At 46.5% G+C, this 18,684-nt stretch overlaps 1 long non-coding RNA gene across 7 annotated transcripts in view; it reads right to left on the bottom strand.

Moving 5' to 3' along the window:
- Gm33474 overlaps positions 1–17,655 on the bottom strand; it is a 30,235-nt gene extending 12,580 nt beyond the window's left edge. For 2 of the 7 annotated variants that reach the window (XR_389484.3, XR_389488.4), the window contains exons 1-3: positions 17,113–17,635; positions 12,682–12,803; positions 10,885–11,014 (exon numbers count right to left, since the gene is read on the bottom strand). This is a non-coding gene — a long non-coding RNA (predicted gene, 33474). Of the gene's footprint in view, positions 1–2,160; positions 2,204–6,245; positions 6,843–9,018; positions 9,133–10,884; positions 11,015–12,681; positions 12,804–17,112 lie in introns of those variants that run through there. The other 5 variants (XR_880520.3, XR_389487.4, XR_389485.4 and 2 more) reach the window with 5 other exon arrangements.
- Between the last annotated feature and the right edge of the window lie 1,029 nt (positions 17,656–18,684).

Here is an 18,684-nt window from a genome sequence, read left to right as displayed (position 1 = left end):
GTGAGCTTCAAGCTTCTGCTTGTTTCCACCTTCTGGCAACCCTAGTGCTGGGGTCACAGGCACATGTCACCGTGCCCAGCCTTTTCCATGGGTTTTTAAGGTTCCAAACGGGGGTCCATATGCTTGTGCTATGGGCACTTCACAGACTGAGCCTTCTCTCTGGCCTCTTTCCAGATGGAGGACCAACCATTAATGGGGTCAGACAATTCACCAAGCTCAAGATGACAGTCCTTCGTGAAGCCGTTGAGACCTCCAGAATTTAATTAATTAATTAGCTAATTAATGTTTTGAGACAGGGTTTCTCTATGTAGCTCTGGCTGTCCTAGAACTCACTATGTAGATCAGGCTGGCCTCAAACAGAGATCTGCCTGCCTCTGCCTCCCTAGACTGTTGGGATTAAAGGTGTGAGCCACCATACCTGGCCAGAGGCTCCAAAACAAGTGAGGACTTGGGAACCTGTTGTAAGAAGACTGTTTTCTGGAGATACATTTCTTTGCATTTCAGCTCTTGACAACTGTATCGAAATTTTCATTTGGTATTTGTGGTAGCTCTGGGGAGTCAATAGAAATGAGGACAAAGACACTCTCCCTCCATGCCCCCTCCAGTCACTCCTTGGTGTCCTATGGGTGGGTGAAGGCTTGGACCTTGGTCTGATCCAAAATGCAGTCTGACCTGTAAGTGGGAACAGGCGCCTCTTTAAAGGTCACTGAAGATTTGGTTATGGCTTCTTTTAGACTGGTTGAACTAAATGAGGCAGGAGAAAGCAGACTGTGTGATTTAACCCATTTCCAGCAGCCTTTCGAAAACACCCAAAGCCTGTTTGGAGCCTGGCCTCCTTCCTTTGGAGTCTTGCCTCCTCTGAGCAGACTCCAGCCCTGCTGTGGCCCTTTCCCCTGACCAACAGGTGTACAGTTTGTTCTCACACAGACAAGAGAAGAGCTGTCCCCAGTGGGGTGCTGCCATCAGTCAGTCTGCTTCAAGGCTAGAACTCAGTTTCACAAACAAATCTTCCTCCGGTTTATCCCACTGGACTGCAGTCCCTGGTGTGAGGCACTGGCTCCCGCTAAGCAGCTAAGCTAGGGGCTTTTCTGCTGCACTGTGTAAATGGCAGAGCTCTCGTCACATTTCCATGAGTCTCGGACCATGCTGTGGAGTCCTTTGGGGATGTTCTAAAGTTCATGGTCCTTTGGAGCCAGGAGAGGAAAGCCCAACAGCAAAACAAGTGGAAAGAAAGAAAGGCAGTGTTCTAGTCACATGGTCTCAGGCCTTTGAAATGCTTGCCCGAATCTGAGAGGTACTGAATACTCTTGTTACAGTCTAGGTCTAATGTCTTTTCCCCTTCATCCAACCCCTCCTTCTCCTTCTGAACATTTAGCACCCTCCATTCCTATAACACTGAATTTGGAGGGTTAGTCTAACTTCTCTAATCTGTAATTTCCCATTTTCCCCTTAGCCCTTTTGCCTAACCTTCCGTTTTCCATCTGGTCATCCTTTACAGTCTTGGTTGAAGGCCAGTGTTCAGTATAAAAACAAGCAAAAGCCACAATTGCCCTATTATTAAAAAGAAGACTGCTTCTCAGCCATGTGTTGGTCCACAGTAGCTTTCCCTGTTAGCAGGTGGGTTTTTCTCTACTGGAGAACATAGCATCCTTCCACCCTGCCTCCCTGCCATTACTGTTGAATCCAGGAACTCACTGTTTCCATCCTCCTCAGCACAGCACGCACAGCACTTGGCTCTCATTCTCTAAGTGAGAGCTCATTACATGGCTGCTTCTAGAAGCTTTGCGAAGTACAGGTCAGAGCTGGCAGCCCTTCCCCAGTGATGGCTCTGTTTTACAGAAGTGGATTGGAGACTATGGCTTGCCATCTCTGCTGCAGCCCTGAGTCCCCTCAGGGAGTTGTGGCTCTGTGGAAATGCATATCTGTCTAGTTAGGGTTTTACTGCTGTGAGCAGACACCATGACCAAGGCAACTCTTATAAGGACAACATTTAATTGGGGCTGGCTTACAGGTTCAGAGGTTCAGTCTATTATCATCAAGGTGGGAGCAGGGCAACATCCAGGCAGGCATGGTGCAGGCTGAGCTGAGAGTTCTACATCTTCATCTGAAGGTGTAGCAAGCAGGATACTGACTTCCAGGAAGCTAGGATGAGGGTCTTAAAGCCCACAGCCACAGTGACACACCTACTCCAACAAGGCCACACCTGCAAATAGTGCCACTCCCTGAGTCAAGCATATTCAAACCATAACATCCTGTTCTTCCTTGTGCCTCTTTTGTTTTTAAATTGCTACAAATATTTTTGCCTACTTTCCTTGGGTATATTTATGCCTCATAAAGGGTATAGTTACACCTTGTAAATATTTCTTTTCTTCTCTTCCACCCCCCCCCCCACCTCCTTTCTTCTCTCCCTCCATGTCTTCCTTAACTTTTCTTTTAAGTTGCCTGGGCCAGAAATCACCTCCATCACAGAGCCTTTTATTTTCACTTAGCATTGATGCATCCTTTGTCTATTGTTTCTGGCATTGATCATCAACCTCACAGTGACATCCTGTCTTACATTTCTGACTGACTTCTGAACATCAGCTTCCTTGACTCAATGAATAATTTGTCTTTCCGATATATCCAATTTTAACTTTTTTCTAGACATTTATAATAAAACATATTAAAATGCAAGTCAAAGTATCACATTAGTTCGTACAAATTTCTTCTAATCTATAGAAGTGATCTGCAAGCATCCATGTTAATTTTATGGTACTTTATGACATGAAGCACCTAGAAAATCAACTTAAAGGGAAGAAGTTTATCTTGTCTCATCCTTCCGAGGTCTCAGCTTGTCATAGTGAAGAGTGAAACATCTCATGGGTGTCAGCTAGAAAGCAAGGAGAGCGAGCCAGAAACCAGGATTAACCTCAAAGGCATGGCCCCAGGGGCCTACTGTCTCTAGCTAGGTCCCACCTACTGAAGTTTATACCACCTCCCAGACAGTCCACAGCTGAGGAGAGGACCAAGTGTGCAAACAGTGAACCTGTAGAGGACACTTCACACCAAAACCACAATAGCATTATTTCTGAATGCACCAAACTACACAAATGCAGCCAGATCCAAGTCAAGTGCTTTGCAGTGGACCATCCTACCCATCTTTCACTTAGGTCCATGCTTGTTTTGTGTGTGCCAAAGAAGAGGTGACATGATGTGGGAGTTGGGCTCATTACGATTTACCTGAAAACACTGAAAATGAAAGCCCATGAGTTGGACTGAGTAGTAGAACTTGTGTGAGCCATACACTTAAAAACAGACAACAGAGTCTGGGAAGAATGGGTAGCCTGTGGTTTGCAACCAGTCAGTAAGAAGATCGATGGGCAATGGCAGCTGGACCAAAAACCCAGAATTTTACCTTCAGGTAAAATTTGTCTAGCTGATCCAGATTCCCTTTTCTGCCTGTTGTTTTAAGATCCTCCATAATTTTCTCCCCTCTCCCAGCCTGGTCAACTCCGTCAGCAGTGTGCCATGCTCTGGCATCGCCTATCACTCTCCCCTAACGCTGTGCTCAGTACGCCAAGGCCTCCCCCTGCCCACTCCCTATTCTGTCTCCGCTCTCCCCATTTCATTTTGTATCTATTTAGAGCACCTTTGACAGGCTAATCTTTCTAAAACACTTTTGCTGTGTCACAGCCAAGAATTCTGCCTAAGGACCTGTTGTCACTTTAGAAATGTGGAGTCGCTTTACATAGTAACAGTCTATAAATAAGTCCGCTTGTTAGGCAAAGCAGCAAGTTTTTAATCTGAGGGCAAGTCCAGCACAGCACAATGTGTACGCGGAGTGATGGACAGAAATAAGAAATCAGGGCCACTGGCCTCTGCCACCTGCCAGCCTCTGAGCCGCGCTGTTTGGTTGGCTTAGGCCGGCAGCATTGTTTCTGCCTGACCTCTGAAAGCTTTGATGGTTTCCTTCACCTCTCAGAATGGTGCCTTTGAGGATATATCACTCTCTCCTCTGTTGTTGTGGAGATCCTCCAACAATTTGTTTCTACCATCTCACAGCATGACCTTCTAAACCCTCCTAAACCCTTCTACACTCCAGCAAGTTGTTCTTGCTTTGTCCTAAATGATGCTGGATATTGCTGCATCTGAGCTCTGGTTCCCAGCTCATCTGTGTCCCAGAGGACAGTCAGTGGGCCACCTTGGGCTGCTGTGGAGGAACTCCACACACCTACAGCTGTCAAGACTTAGCAACGTGTCACACATGTGTCTCTTACTTTGAAAAAAGGCTAAACCATAGTTTAGTTCCATGACTGAATGGTGAGTTAGCTTTGCACACAGGCTGCCTAGATTCAGTCAGTCAGCAAACTTTGTGTATGAGCAAACTGTTTGAAGTTGCTGCTACGTGACTGATATTATCTGTACATCCCTGGCAGTTCTTGTGCAGACTTATGTGTGGTACTGGAGAGATGTTCTCTATTCTTTTTACTGCACCTTCTTAAATCCTCAGGACCAAGGAAACTAACCTCTGAGTAGTCAGTAAACCCCACCTCAGAAAAAGCCACATTTTCTTTCAGCAGTTAATGCAATCTCTGTGATTACAAAGGAAGCTGCACCAGAGAGGTTCTGCACCTGACCGTGTGCCTTAAGAAGGTAGTTATGGGGTTGAGTGTGGTAGTGCATGCCTTTAATCCCAGCACTCAGGAGACAGAGGCAGGTGGATCTCTGTGAGTTTGAGGCCAGCCTGGTTTACAGAGTGAGTCCAGGACAGCCAGAGCTGTTACACAGAGAAACCCTGTCTCAAAAACACAAACCTGAAACCAAACACAACAACAACAACCGATGACCACGAGAAGGCAGTTGTGGTAGTTTGAATAAGAATGGCTCCCATAGGCTCCTATATTTGAATGCTTTACCATGGGGAGTGGCACCATTTGAAAGGATTATAAGGATTAAGATGTGTGGCCTTGTTGGAGGAAGTGTGTCACTAGAGGTAGGCTTTTGAGGTAGCAGACGCCCATGTCAGTCCCACAGTCTCTCAGCTACTGTTCCAGTGCCTGTCTCCCTGCCACCATGATAATGAAGTAAACCTCTGAAAATGCAAGCAAGCTCCCAATTAAACGCTTTCTTTCATAAGAGTCACCTTGGTCATGGTGCCTCTCCATAGCAACAAAACGGTGACTATAACACTAGTCTTGGCAGGGGCTGAGACACATGGCAGCCAATAAGTCTAAACTATGGAAGCAGACTAAGGAGTTTAAATTGCATCCGTGTGTAGTGAAAACTTTGGTTTCTTTAAAAACTCAATTATGTTCTTGTTTTAATCCCAGGTGTGGGATATGGGGCTGCCTCAGTTTGTCCACAACCATTAACTATGATTATCTCATGCTCTAGGAGGGGCGTAATCTTTGCCAGCTGCAGATAGTTTAATTCTGGGGACCCTGGAGAGTACATAAATGCCAGAGCTGAGAGAGAGGCAGGAAGTACTCTGAAGAAGATGGCGGCTGCTCCTGATTGTTGTTGTGGTTTGACGAGATAAAGAAATTGGAGCTGTCCTGACAGCAAAGATTGGACTTGCCTCAAGGAGATCAATGGCCCTAATCAGCAGGAAGTAGCCTATGGGGTCTAAGTGTTGGACCTTTCCACTCTAACCTTCTTTCTCTTCTACCTAGTGCTGGAGGGTTACAAGGGATCAGAGTGGAATAAGGGTTGGAAGGGAGGTAGACGTATAAGAACCCAATAAAATAACACAGCGAGCTCGCCAACATCCATGTCTGACCCTGTGATCACGATGTCTGTACCATCTAGAAGGCTTCTGGTATTATGAGGGTCAGGCTTTGAAACCATGTCTCAAGCCTTCCTACTTCAACCTCCTGTCAAAGAAAAGTTCCTTGTCACACTAGAATTCAGTCCTTATTGGAATCATAACAACATGGCCCCCGTGCAGAGCTCTAAGAGGTCTTTTGGAAATTGGTCATAATTTTGAAATAGTAAATTAAAATTCTAGAGGGAACTGGAGGGATGGCTCGGGGTTAAGAATGCTTGCTGAAGACTTGAGTTCAGATCCTATTGCCCACATCAGGTGGTTCCAACCACCTGTAAGTCCAGTTCCAGAGGCTCTACACCTCCCTATTCTGGCCTCTGTAAGCACCTACACTCATATGTTCACATGCACAAACACACACACACACACACACACACACACACACACAGATCTTAAAACAAACAAACAAACCCCTCCCCCAAAACAAAACTCTGGTGAGGACACAATGAGAAAGCATGTGAAACAGTATATTATTCTCCCTCTCCTGACATCATCTCTTGCTTCTGTCTTCTTTCTCGTACCAGTCATATATTAGCAAATGATACATGTTAGGTGTTGCTGTAATCGTGTAGTTATTATAATGCATGACTGAGAGTAGAGGCTATGTCAATATTTGTGGGCACAGCAAATAAGAGAAGCTCTATTTGATTGTCTTGGTAATTAGACTCTAGGCTACGTAGCTCCAAGGGGACTCACCCAATGTGGTCATGTGTCACAGTTGAGCCCTACTTGTGAGGTGTCTAAAGGGGAAGGGCTTCAGAAGTGGGCCTGGTTAGATAAAGCCAGGCATATGTCAACCACTCAACCACATCCCCATTCCCAGACAGGGTTACCTCTGTGAAGTCAGCCTGGAGGTCTCCACAACGTGCTGTGTTGACTATGGGCCACTACGGAGACATCTCCATGCTTCTGACCATCTCCAGGGAGTCAGAGCCACACCAGCAGTGGCCTGGCTCCTTCGCCGCACACTCTGTGGAACAATTACTTGGCTCCTGAGGGAGGGCTACCTTCCATGTTCCCTGGTTCCTTCTGTCTGTTTCTATATTGAGAATACAGGGAATAGACTGAAGAGGTCATGTATATCCAGGACAGGTGAGCTGCTTGGTGGAGATTGACCTCCTGGAACCCCAGGGAGGAGAGTTTCACTGGGTCACAGGTCCTTCCTGATCCCCATCCATACAAGGCTATTCCTTCCCCCCCCCCCCCAGACAGGGTTTCTCTGTGTAGCTCTGGCTGTCCTAGAACTCACTCTGTAGACCAGGCTGGCCTCGAACTCAGAAATCCATCTGCCTCTGCCTCCCGAGTGCTGGGATTAAAGGGGTGCGCCTCACAAGGGCTATTTCAACTCATGAGATCCAAGGCTCTCTAGGTCATCTCTACTCTGAGGTCACCAACACCCACACAGTAAGGAGTGGGTGGAACCCTAAAACCAACTCCATCTGTTTGTCTCTTCAGATCCCTGCAGGCACGTCCTTAGTCTTGTGACATGACCAGCCGTGCTTGCAGAGGCTCTGTCTACAGCAGTGGGCTAGGGAGTACCCGGGGCTGTGCAGCGATGGTGAACTAAGGGACTGGTCCCACTCACTTGCAAAGCTCCAGGGAGCCAGGGCAATGACTTGAGACCCTGCTTGGAGTCCTGCAATAGTGTCACACCCTGCCACACACCTTCAAGTATGACAGGAATGTGCAGCTTGCAGCACTGATCAGATTAAACTCAGATCTTGGGTGGAGGGTGCTAAAGTGTTGGATTTTTGGGTGTTGCCTTTTTTGCCTATTTGAGAAGGATTTGTAAAATGGGAGCTGAACATGATAAATGTTAAAAGTAAGCAAACAGATCATCACACATGTAAGGAAAAAGCAAAATAGTTAACTACGATGATGCAGAGCATGAGCCATTAATGTTGGAAGATGAGACCATTGTCTTTCTTGGAAACTCCCTTCTTAATCATGGCTGGCATTTATTGGGGCAATTACGATGTAGCAGGCTCTGTTCTAAATACTTTCTTAAATAATTTATTCCCCATCAAGGATAAAGGAAAGAATGATATCATTGTTCCTATTCTCTAAGCAAGGGTGATGAAGGCCAGAGAAGTTGAATAACTTGTCCAGTGTTGCAGAGCTGGAAAATGGAAGGCTTGTACCCAGGTTTTCTGGCACCTCTGGGCCAGGTTATCTTTTAATGGAAAAATCTTTTAGGCCAAGTCTTAGAAACTTCTGCCCTGTGCTTCTGTCAGTACTCAAGCAACAGAGTAAGATATGAATATTGAAATGCAAATAAATGAATAAATGAATGAAGAATAATCTGCAACCACAAATCTTTCCTGGTAAGAGCCCAATTTCTAAAGCAAGAAAACAAACAAACAAACAAACAAACCCCCTCTGATGTTTGTCCACACTGTGTGTTCTTCCTCGGCAGTGCCCTAAGTGAGTGTCTGTAAGCCTTTGTTATTCTGTGCCTCAGCTCTGGCCTCTCCTCCACATTCTCTTCCTTGTTTGCTTTCCTACCTTGAGTTCTCCTCACTAAGCTCCAATATACAAAGTTTAATTTAACAAAATTTTAATGTAACATGGGCTTTCGTGTTGGTTTGCTTACTGCATGGATCAAGTCAAGTTCTTGAAACATAACTACACTGGGAAAGGATGCTTGTCAATGCTGGAGTTGGTCAGAGGGAAGGGCTGGAACATGGTGAGTGTGTGTGTGACAACTTCCCAGTGAATGTGGTTAAGCTGTAGTATCTCACACAAGAGGGATGCAGGCTGCAGCCATTCTCAATTCAGAGATGGGGAAACTGAGAGACAGGGGTGTGGCTTGTTCTGTGGGTGGAGCTTAGGGGTCTCTGGGCTCCCAGTTAAGATGTTGATTAGGGGCTATCTTCTCCCAGCTGTGTCCCCTAAGTCCCTCAGGCTACCCCTTGCCTTAGCTCTCAATCTCTGTTTGTATAAAGCTTGAGGCTGTAATTTACTTTTAATGCCTCATCCATCACCCAGAAAGTGGGGTGGCTCCAAAGTGGTGCTGAAATATGTAAGGCCCAGGATTCTCTAGTGAGCTCAAGACTTAAAAGTTCCCAGTCATGAGCCTGCAGCGAGAGACACTCTTACAGACCCTCCCGATGCTCAGGTCCAGGTTACATTGAAAAGAATCCAATAGGTTTCCAGTCTTGTCTCACCCCCAATTCCTGGAATTGAATAATTCAGGGCAGCAGACAGTAGCTCACCTGCTCAGTCGCCCCTGAAGGCAGGCGTTTCCTATAGTCTTGACCTTTCAGCCCAGCTTGGACAATCATGCTGAGGTTTGCTATGGAACCAATGTTCTGCTACTTCATTTCCACCTAGAATGTAGCAATCCACTGCTGTGTCACACTGTTACCATTCCCCACAGCCCAGTTCTGTGCCACACTGTTACATTCCCAGGGAGATGTGAAGAGAAACAATGACAGACTAAAGTAAGGAAATCACTAACGGTTCAAGTTAGTGAACAAAACAGTTTTATTGGGTTACTTACAGGAATATGGGTGAAGGGTTACCTACAGAAGCAGAAATGACTCAAAGACAGCTGAATTGACAAAGCCCATCCCAGCATGGATGGGAACCTGGAGCACACTGCATAGCCCTCAGGCAGCTTAGTAGGTTAGACAGTGTCCTTTCCCGGTTACTGGTCTTGTCCCACCTCTTCCAGTAGAGAAGTATGGCTCAGAAGTCCTTATTGCTTATTGTGGTGTGAGGGGCTAAGTGAATCCACTCGGTTTCAAGGACTTCCTAAAGCTTTTGAGTTGTTAACTTTCTGGGGTTCGGTGAACCCCTCAAGATGGAATGCTTTGCTTCCTCTTAGACCACCTTGCTTCCTTTTAAGATAGAATGTTTGAGTTCAGAGATAATTGTTACCCAACGCCCAGCGGCGTCCCCAGGACCACAACCCCAGGACTTGGTGCCAGTGGGACCCATGCAGTTCATCTCTACTGTGGCCCTCAGCCTCTCTCCAAACACGCTGGGTCTTTTGTGCGAGCTGAAGTGTTGGTGCCTTTAGTGAGCTTCTCATCTTCCATGTGACTCACACTAGCTGTTTACCACAGTGCTTTTATCATACTAATAAACCATTAGTAACCTGTACATCCATCTGTCAGGGAATAGTTAGGTGAACTGTACTGTCGCCACTCAGTGATATCTTTTGTAGCATTTAGCATAAGGCTAATATCATAGAGAAGTAACTGAGGACATTTTGCTAAGTAGAAGAAGCAGTCTGGATAAATTTTACCAAATTATGAGTCCTTCCCCCTGCCAAAAAACAAAACAACAACAACAAAAAACCCAGTATATATACATGTATATATGTATTTTCTAAGCTATTTATAAAGCTACCTTTTTCTTTTATAATTTCTTTGTTTTCTTGAAGTTATATATTAATTTCTAATTTTAACAGTGCCATGTTTCTGAAAAAGTACCTTTTAAATTATTTTGGAAATTCATGGGTTAGATAAGACCCTGAGTTTTCCACTGGCATACGCAAATCAACCCTTGAAATCAAACTGCTGACGTGGGCTGAACACGCAGATCACAGTCCATGGATTACCAAGGACATGGCTGTAACCTTCTCTTTATACTCCTGATCCATTAGTCCCTAAGCAGTGGATAAAGTGACACAGTGCTCAGAGGCAATATAACACCCACACTCTGCTGTGCCCCGGCCTGCTAGTGTGCCCCTGTGCTTTGCTGCTCAAGCTGCCTGGAACTGGTCTACAGTCAGTGAGAGACAGGTGGGCCCCACAGCTGCTGGCATATCTCCTGCTGGTGGCTCACATTAATACCCCTAGAGGCAAAGGGCCAGCCTACCGTTACCCTGACAACAGCAACCAAACGGACCAATGATGGGCTAGAAGGGTGAGAGGAGTCTGAAGATAGATGCACATGGCCTGAAAGATGTAGAAATGGTGACTGGCAAGTTCCCTGTTTTAACTCAGTGGCAGAAGGAAGGAAGCAAGTGGGTTCCTTAAGTTGCTCCTGTACCCTGGGATCACTCAGATGAGCCTTGGAGAGCCACTGTGCAAATACTGGCCACAGGAGAAACAAAGAGCAAAAACACCCACCTTTGTGTGCTCTTCCAGAGATGAAGTGACACCCTCAGCCTCTCACAGTTGTCCTGGTTGCTGAGGAGCCCCTCAGGGTGAAGTGTAGAGCGTAGCATTTGTGGGTCTCTCATCACACGGGTGATGCATGCTGGGGTTAAACAAGATGAGACAGCAACAAAAGACTGAACCCTTCGTCATCCTTTCCTCTGTCCACCCAAGGCTTGCTGAGAGCTTGCCACGTGGCCTGTGCTTACAGCTCAGGGTAAGACAGATAAAGAGCCTGGTCTCACAGAGCTCATATTTCAGGGTGATTGGAGAGAGATGATAAGTAGTGGATAATAAATCACAGTGACAAGTGATATAATGAAAATATAGCAACGCTGGGCTAGAGATAATGGCTTGCCAGTTAAAAGCACTAGCTGCTCTTCCAGAGGATCTGGGTTTGATCCCGGCACCCACACATGGCTACAACCATTTCTTATTCTACTTCCAGGGCATCCATTGCTCTCTTCTGTCCTCTGCAAGCCCCGGGCATGGACATAGCACACTACTATACATGGATGCGAACACTTATATATGTAAATTTTTTTTAAAAAAGAGAACAACATACTGGATGAAAAGTTCCTGAGGATAAAAGTACTTGGTTTAAATGTGAGGTTCTAAATTCCCACCAGGAGCCCAGGAAGTGGGGAAAAGAGATGATTCTCAGCAAAATATGAGGGGCTCTTTTACTAAAGGAATCAACATCCAAATACTTAAATGAAGCCCCTTAATTGTGTGTTTGTGCATGGGTATGTCTGTGTGTGCATGTGTGTGTGTGTGTGTGTGTGCATGTGTGTCTGTAATATCTGTGTGCACACTGTGGCTCTCTCCATTGGCTACATTTTTTCCCGATGGTTCAGATGTGTGTCTTAGTCTGTTCATATTATAATATAGTACCTTAGACAGAGTAGTTTATAAGCATCAGAAATTTATGCCTCGTAGTAGTGGAGTCTGGGAAGTCTAAGATCAAGGCACTGGCAGATCTGAACTTTGTTTCCTCAAGTGCAGGGAAAGAGGGTAGGTCTTACTAATGTCACTCACGAAGGTGGAACTCTCATGACTATATTTCCTGAAGATCTCTCCAAGTACAGCATCTCATATATGACTTTGGTAGGGATGGGGGACAGTAATATTCAAACCATAATAATATGTTTGCACCTGTCTCGCTGAATGGCATAGGGATACCTGCAAGGTTGGTCCATGTGTGAGACTTTCAGAAAGAGAGAGAGAGAGAGAGAGAGAGAGAGAGAGAGAGAGAGAGAAGCAGATCAGAGGAACATTGTGGTCCTGTGTAGAATGAGAAGACAAAGGAGGCCTATCTTGAAGTCTGCTTCTGCCGCTGTTCTGTCTCCTCCCTGGAGCAAGCTGATGAACTCAAGCCAGAGTGTTCTCCAGAGAAGCTGCACACAGGCGGTAACCTGTATCCCTGAGGGCTCTGAGAGCCAAGGGGCTGGAAGCAGAGTAATCACACAAGGTAAATGTGTATGAGTGTGTGTGTGCGGGGGGAGTGTGTGTGTATGCGTGTGTGTGTGTGTGTGTGTGTGTGTGTGTGTGTGTGTGTGTGTCTAGCATAATAAACACTGGCACCACTCAGTGATAAGAGAGACAGTGAGGAAGGGGGCACTAGCTGATTTAGTGCTGAGTTTTGATACCGCAGCTCCTGGGTACCAGCCCAGTGTTGGCATCTGCAGGACTTCCTGGAAACCTGCCCCCTCCCTCAAAAGGAGCCTGAGATCCCGAGTGGCAGCAGGGATGGAGCAGTGCTGGCTTTACCTGAGAAGCAGGGTCAGGAGAGTGGGTTTGTAAGACACAGAACCCACACAAGAGCAAGAGGACAGGCACCCTTTGTGGGTATTCCTGAGATCTTCGTGAGAGCATCAGTCTTAGAGTTGATCCTAGAAGTGAAATGTAGACTTGAGAACTCTATAGACATGAGTTAAGAGAGGTTTTGGCCTTTATGTATGTCACATATAGTAAGGTATTTCCTTGCTGGTCTGCTACATCATCTGTACGGTAAACACAATAATGATACCCATATGTTGAGAGAATTAAATGAGATAATATTCTAGAGGCATATTATCTGCCCAGTATCTTGGGGTACAGTGCTTAATGACTGTGGGGGTTCCCTGCAAGCTCTACTGTTAGCATAAAACTGAACTTTGGGAGCCAAGAGGAAAGCCCATTCAGCACAACTTAGGTAGACAGGTGGTTCAAAGTTCTGGAGTCTGACCCTGCTGTATGCCGTATGTGCAAGCATGCACATGGACTTGATATGTCAACCTAGCACAAACTAGAGTTATTTCAAAGGAGGGGACCTAAATTGGGGGAAAATGCCTCTATAAATCTGGGTGTGGTAGTACACACCTTTAATCCCAGCACTTGGGAAGCAGAGGCAGGTAGATCTCCATGAGTTCAAATCCAGCGCAGTCTACAGAGTGAGTCCAGGACAGCCAGATCTACACTGAGAAACCATTATCTCAAACAACCCACAAAGGAAACAAAGCCTCTCCACAGTATCTGGCTGTGGGGTATTTTCTTAATTAGTGATTAGTGGGGGAGAGCCTACGAGTATTGTGAGTGGTGCCACCCGTGGGCTGGCAGTCCTGGGTTTCTATAGGAAATCAGGCTGAGCAGGTCAGTAAGCAGCACCCTCCATGGCCTGTGTCTCAGCTCCTGCCTCCAGGTTCCTGCCCAGTTAGAGTTCCTGTCCCGATTTCCTTCAATGATGGATTAAGATGTGGAAGTGTGAACTGAACACACCCCGTCTTCCCCAAGTTGCTTTGGTCATGGTGTTTCATCACAGCAATAGTAATTTTAACTAGGACAGATAATATAAGTATGTATATGCATGTGTGTATATAAGTATGTATGTATGCATATGTATGTACACATGCAGATGTGTGTGTTTGTGTATGTTTCTCCCTCAGGACTAAAATATGAAATTGTTAGAGCTTGTTCGAAGCTGTGGTGCTCTTTTCAGGATCTCAAACTCAGTTCCCAATGAGTAGCATGGGAGTCATCTGCCAGGGTCCACAGCCATGCATCTCCCTCATGACTGGCTGTCAGCACGCTAGGGCCAGGGGAAACTGTGGCGATGGCTGATGAGCTGGTGACAGGCCCAGGGAGCAGCCGTACTGGGAGGACAGGTCTGTCAGGGTGGGCACCTCCTCCAGAGGACAAGGGTGAGAGGTGAGGAACCCTTCTCTAACAGGGGAGTGAGGACAAGGTGTCAATCACCACCAACAGGTGACATGCCACAGCTCCTGTCAGCGCTGCCGGACTGTCTTCTCACCTATGCAGAATGCATGAGTCAGAGCAGGCATCCATGCCGGACCTCCCAGGGGCCCGGGCAACTCTCGTTACTGCCTCCTCAAAACACGCAGAGTTTGTTTAAGCTCATTCTCTGTATCCGGAAAAACTTGTTCCAGCTGGAGCTGGAGTCTTAAAAGGACTGAGTTCTTGCCTGAGAGAAGGTGCCCCGGCAGCCTTACCTTTCTATGATACCACTTTGGGCCAATGTGAGAGACAAAGACTATGACCTGGAGAAGCCATTCATTCACTCCATGCTTTTAGTATCTTCCTATTTTGTGTAATGGACAAAATGCATTCCCAGTATTTGAAGAGGATGAAAGCTCAGCTTCTGTCCTCGAGGACTGACAGCTGAACAAGAATGGGAACAGAGCAATGAGGAGAGCGCCAAGTACAGTGCAGAGGGCAGTCTGTGATCCAGGCATGCGCAAAACAGGCTACAGTCACAGGTAGCGCGTGAGGGACGTGTAGGAGTTTGGGGAGAGCAAGTTAGCGTGCTTTAACCTAGGAAGGACCAAAGTCAATGGAAAGATGTGAAAGAGTCAAAGAACACGGTCAGAGCAGACAGTAGGAGACCTGAGACTGGTGGGCACAGACAGTACTTTCTGGTTGCAGGGGGTGGAGAAGTAGGGGAGGGGAGAGAGGGTCACTCTGTGCCTTTCCAGATGGCAGTACTGTGAGAGAGTGAGCAGAGGGTATTCCAGTAGAGGAGGTAGCACAGACCGAGAAGAAACCCGGTGCATGCTTGGGTGATGGGAAAGGTGGGCTGGCCTTCGTGAATTAGAAAGGGGCCGGGCTAGGAAGGAGGTTTGGACTTTTAATTCCACAAGCAAGTGGAACCGCTCCAAGTTTGTGTTGCTTCGGAGGTATAATGCTCGTGTGTGTCCTGTGCGGTGTCGAGGAGGATTTTTTCCCTCATATGTAGTCATATAAACTCCAGAACAACCACATACAGGTTTCCTTCGTGCCATAAAATGCTCATATGTCTCTGCAACCAACCCTTTCCTCCATCACACCACACCCCAAACCACCAATGTGGCCACCTATGCTGCAACTGATTTTCCTAGAACATTTGTTCCTACTTCTGCTACGAACTTCTTCCTCTCAGAGGGACACATTTCAGACTCATTTGTGTTTTGTGCGTGCACCAATGGTCTCATGTTTGTTTGTTTGTTTTCAACCAGGAATGTACAGTGTTTTCTGGAATCTCCAGGGGTGTTAACTTGTTTCCCTCAATGTCTAGCAACGTAGCATGGCTTCTCAAGTGGCACCACCATAGTTATGTGTCAGTAGGTTGAGCGTCAGCAGCACCCAGATGTGAGCCCAGTGGAGCAGTGTCTTCTAGGAGCTTGTTAGCAGTGTGGTCCCTGAGCCTCATCTGGGTACATTTGCTCTCACTGTGGCTCCTATATTTTATATAGGTACATAAACACACACACACACACACACACACACACCCATATATATATATATATATATATATATATATATATATGAATGACATGAAAGTGTAAGAAAAACTGTCAAGGAGATAAAGCGACCTAATTGGGGGGGGGGGCGCAGCAAATGAAGAGGAATATGTTTAACTCATAGACACATATGGAAACCTTCAAAAAGTAAATTAATTTTAAAAAACAGGATCTGGGAGGAAGCTCAAGTCGGTAGAGTTCTTACCTAGCACACCATAAAACCAGGCTGGGTGTCTGGGGACTATAGTCACGACTGTTGGGGAGTGGTAGGAGCAAAGTTCAAGGTTATGCTCTGCTACACATGGAATCTGAGGCTAATCTGGGCTACAGGAGACACTCTCCCAAAACAATGAAGATCAAATTAACCATTTTTGAGCTCTCTTTGCTGAAAAATATGGCAGATTACAGAAAAAAAAAGATCCCTATAGCAACTGATAAAAAAACAAACAAACAAACAAACAAAACTCCTTGTGTGGTTTGTTAGCTTGTTGAATGTTGAACAGCGCTGAGGGTTAGAAAACATTAGGGAAAGAAAGTTAAGAGGCTCAGTAAGGCAGCTGTGACATGTGATGATCCCAGGGATGCTGAGCAGAGCAGCTAGAAGGTCGGGAAATAGGACTGGACTTCTCTGCTAGGCTGTCCAGGAGGTCTGCAGCCTCAGGGCTTGCTCCCTATCTGTCCTCTTAGCTGATCCTACTGTTGCAAAAAGGCCCTCACACAGAGGGGACTTCAGAGGGAGCCATGCCTGAGGAAGTAGACATGTCAGTTCAGACACCCAGTCATGAGCTCCACAAGTGTGGGGAGATGTGTCAGTCAGTGAGGCCAAACAGGCAGACAAGTGTTTAGCTGGTTACACTGGTGTCTTACGGAGCACACCTAGATAAGGCCCAGCCCTCTGAGGAGAGTTCAGACAGGATTATCATTAGTATGTTAAATATCACAGCAGAAATATAACTAACTACTGTACAGTCCAGAGAAGGTAGAGATTAAAAGGGGTGGAGACTTGAGGGTGGCGGGCAGAAGGAGTCAAGAAAGCCAACAATCAACATGCATTGAAGAATTTTAGGAATAGCTAACATTTATAGGACAGTATGGGCTATAACCAATCAGATTGTAGCTTTTTGAGACAGAGTCTCACATAGCCCAGGCTGGTCTCCAAGTTGCCATGTGGGTAAGGATAACATCAGCTTCTGATCCTCTTGCCATCCTGCCTAGTGATGGGATTACAGGCATGAACCTCCACACCCCTCTATGAGATACTGGAAATCAAACCCAGTACATGCTAGCAGGTACTCTATCCACTGAGAACATACTCCTAGATTATAGCGTATAGTGCATATAAGCACCTCATTAAACGCAGACTGCCCTTAGACTCTGTACAGAGCAGTTCACCGTGGCACCGAGGGTTTGGTAACTTGCTCCTTACCTCCCAGATGAATCCTCAGCTCAGGCTGCCCCACACTGATATTTGTGTTCTTAGCTGAAGTTACATTGTGAGCCTCGGCATTCCAGGAAAAGGCAGGGATAACAGAATACAGCCGAGTAGTCTATGGCCCTCAGGGAGCTCCTGGGCTTTGCTGCTACTTGGCCCAGAGGGATTAAGGATAGCCTTCTGGGTGCCTGTGAAAGACTCAGCTCTGGGGCACCTGGGCTTCCACTACTGCCGGGCAGCCCCAGGTCAGGCCTCCATGGTCATCTGGTCCTACTGGTGCCTCTCTCTGCAGGCAGAGCTGGACAGTGTCAAAGGCTTGGCTCTCCTCCGACTCCACATAACTGTGGATTTCTCCTCTATCTAAGGAGATAAAGGCAAAGGCTGGTCTTTGCTATTTCTCGGCCTTCTCTGACAGAAGAAAGGCCTGTACATTGTACAGACTTCCAAAAGGGAACTAACTCGGTGGTGGTTTGAAGAAGTAAACATGGAGATAAAAGGCTAGACATGACCCATCCCAGCCTTTAGAAAGGTTGTGGCTCCTCCACATGGTTAAGGCTCTATCTCCTCAACATTTGTCTCATGGAGCCTTGACACTAGCCTGACCTACTATGGGCTGTCAGGATGTGACAACCACCTCAGGAGGCTGGATCTAGGAGAGGTTATGCCTCATAAGGTGCCACATCTCTGCCTGTTGCTTACTTGTCACATGCCAGAAGAGAGTTGGTTAATATGTTTGGGTCTTAGATTTTCCCTTGGTAAAAAGCATAGGATACAGTTTCTCCCTCTTACGCATGCATTACAAAAGCCGACCTGGGAAGAGTAACTTTCAGGAGGCAGCGATCTTTGGAATCTGCCTTCCTGATTGAATTAGAACTCCAGTTCTATAAGTTTGAAGATATGACCTCTAGCAAGACCCTGAGCCTCTCTAGGTTTCAGCTTCCACTGCTGAAAACTAGGGGCGACGCCATCTCTCTGACAGAGAAGGGTTTCAAAGCTGCTCTGGCTGTTATTTGGCCTAGTCTATACGGAATGATGCTGCCATAGTAACAGAGCTTCCTGAACCACTAGACCTGTGTTGGAGGGAGATAAGCCATACCTGCTCTCTAGCTGGTCCCAAGTGGTGCCCTTGAACCTAGGCAAAGCAGTTTCAGGCTTGAGCAATTGAGAAGTTGAACCTTTCTTCGAGACTACTGTGTTGGTGCTTTCAGACCAGAATGGCTGAGAGGCCATGAGGAATCCACCCCCTTGGGCAACACAACATCCATTAACAAGACTAAGGTCTCACAAAAAGAAACCCTAGCTCCTTGGTGACCATTCAGCTCTAAGCACACATAATACCAGGAACAGTATCTGCTGTACTTGGTGGGCAGATCCATCTTAATTAGGAGTCTAGTGCAGTAGTGATCACCATGACCAAAAGCAACCTGGGGAGGAGTCAGTTTATTCCAGCTTCCAACTCTTAGGTCCCACTCCGTCACTGAGTGAAGTGGGGGCAGGAATCGAGGCAGGTATGAAAGCAGAGGCCATGGAGAAACTCTGCGTTCTGGCTTGTTCCTCCTTGCTTGC

The sequence above is a fragment of the Mus musculus genome, chromosome 5 (genome assembly GCF_000001635.26).
Source record: "Mus musculus strain C57BL/6J chromosome 5, GRCm38.p6 C57BL/6J".
NCBI classification, from domain to species: domain Eukaryota; kingdom Metazoa; phylum Chordata; class Mammalia; order Rodentia; family Muridae; genus Mus; species Mus musculus.
The sequence above is the reverse complement of the archived record's forward strand: the minus strand, read 5'-3'. Positions and strand labels throughout refer to the sequence as shown.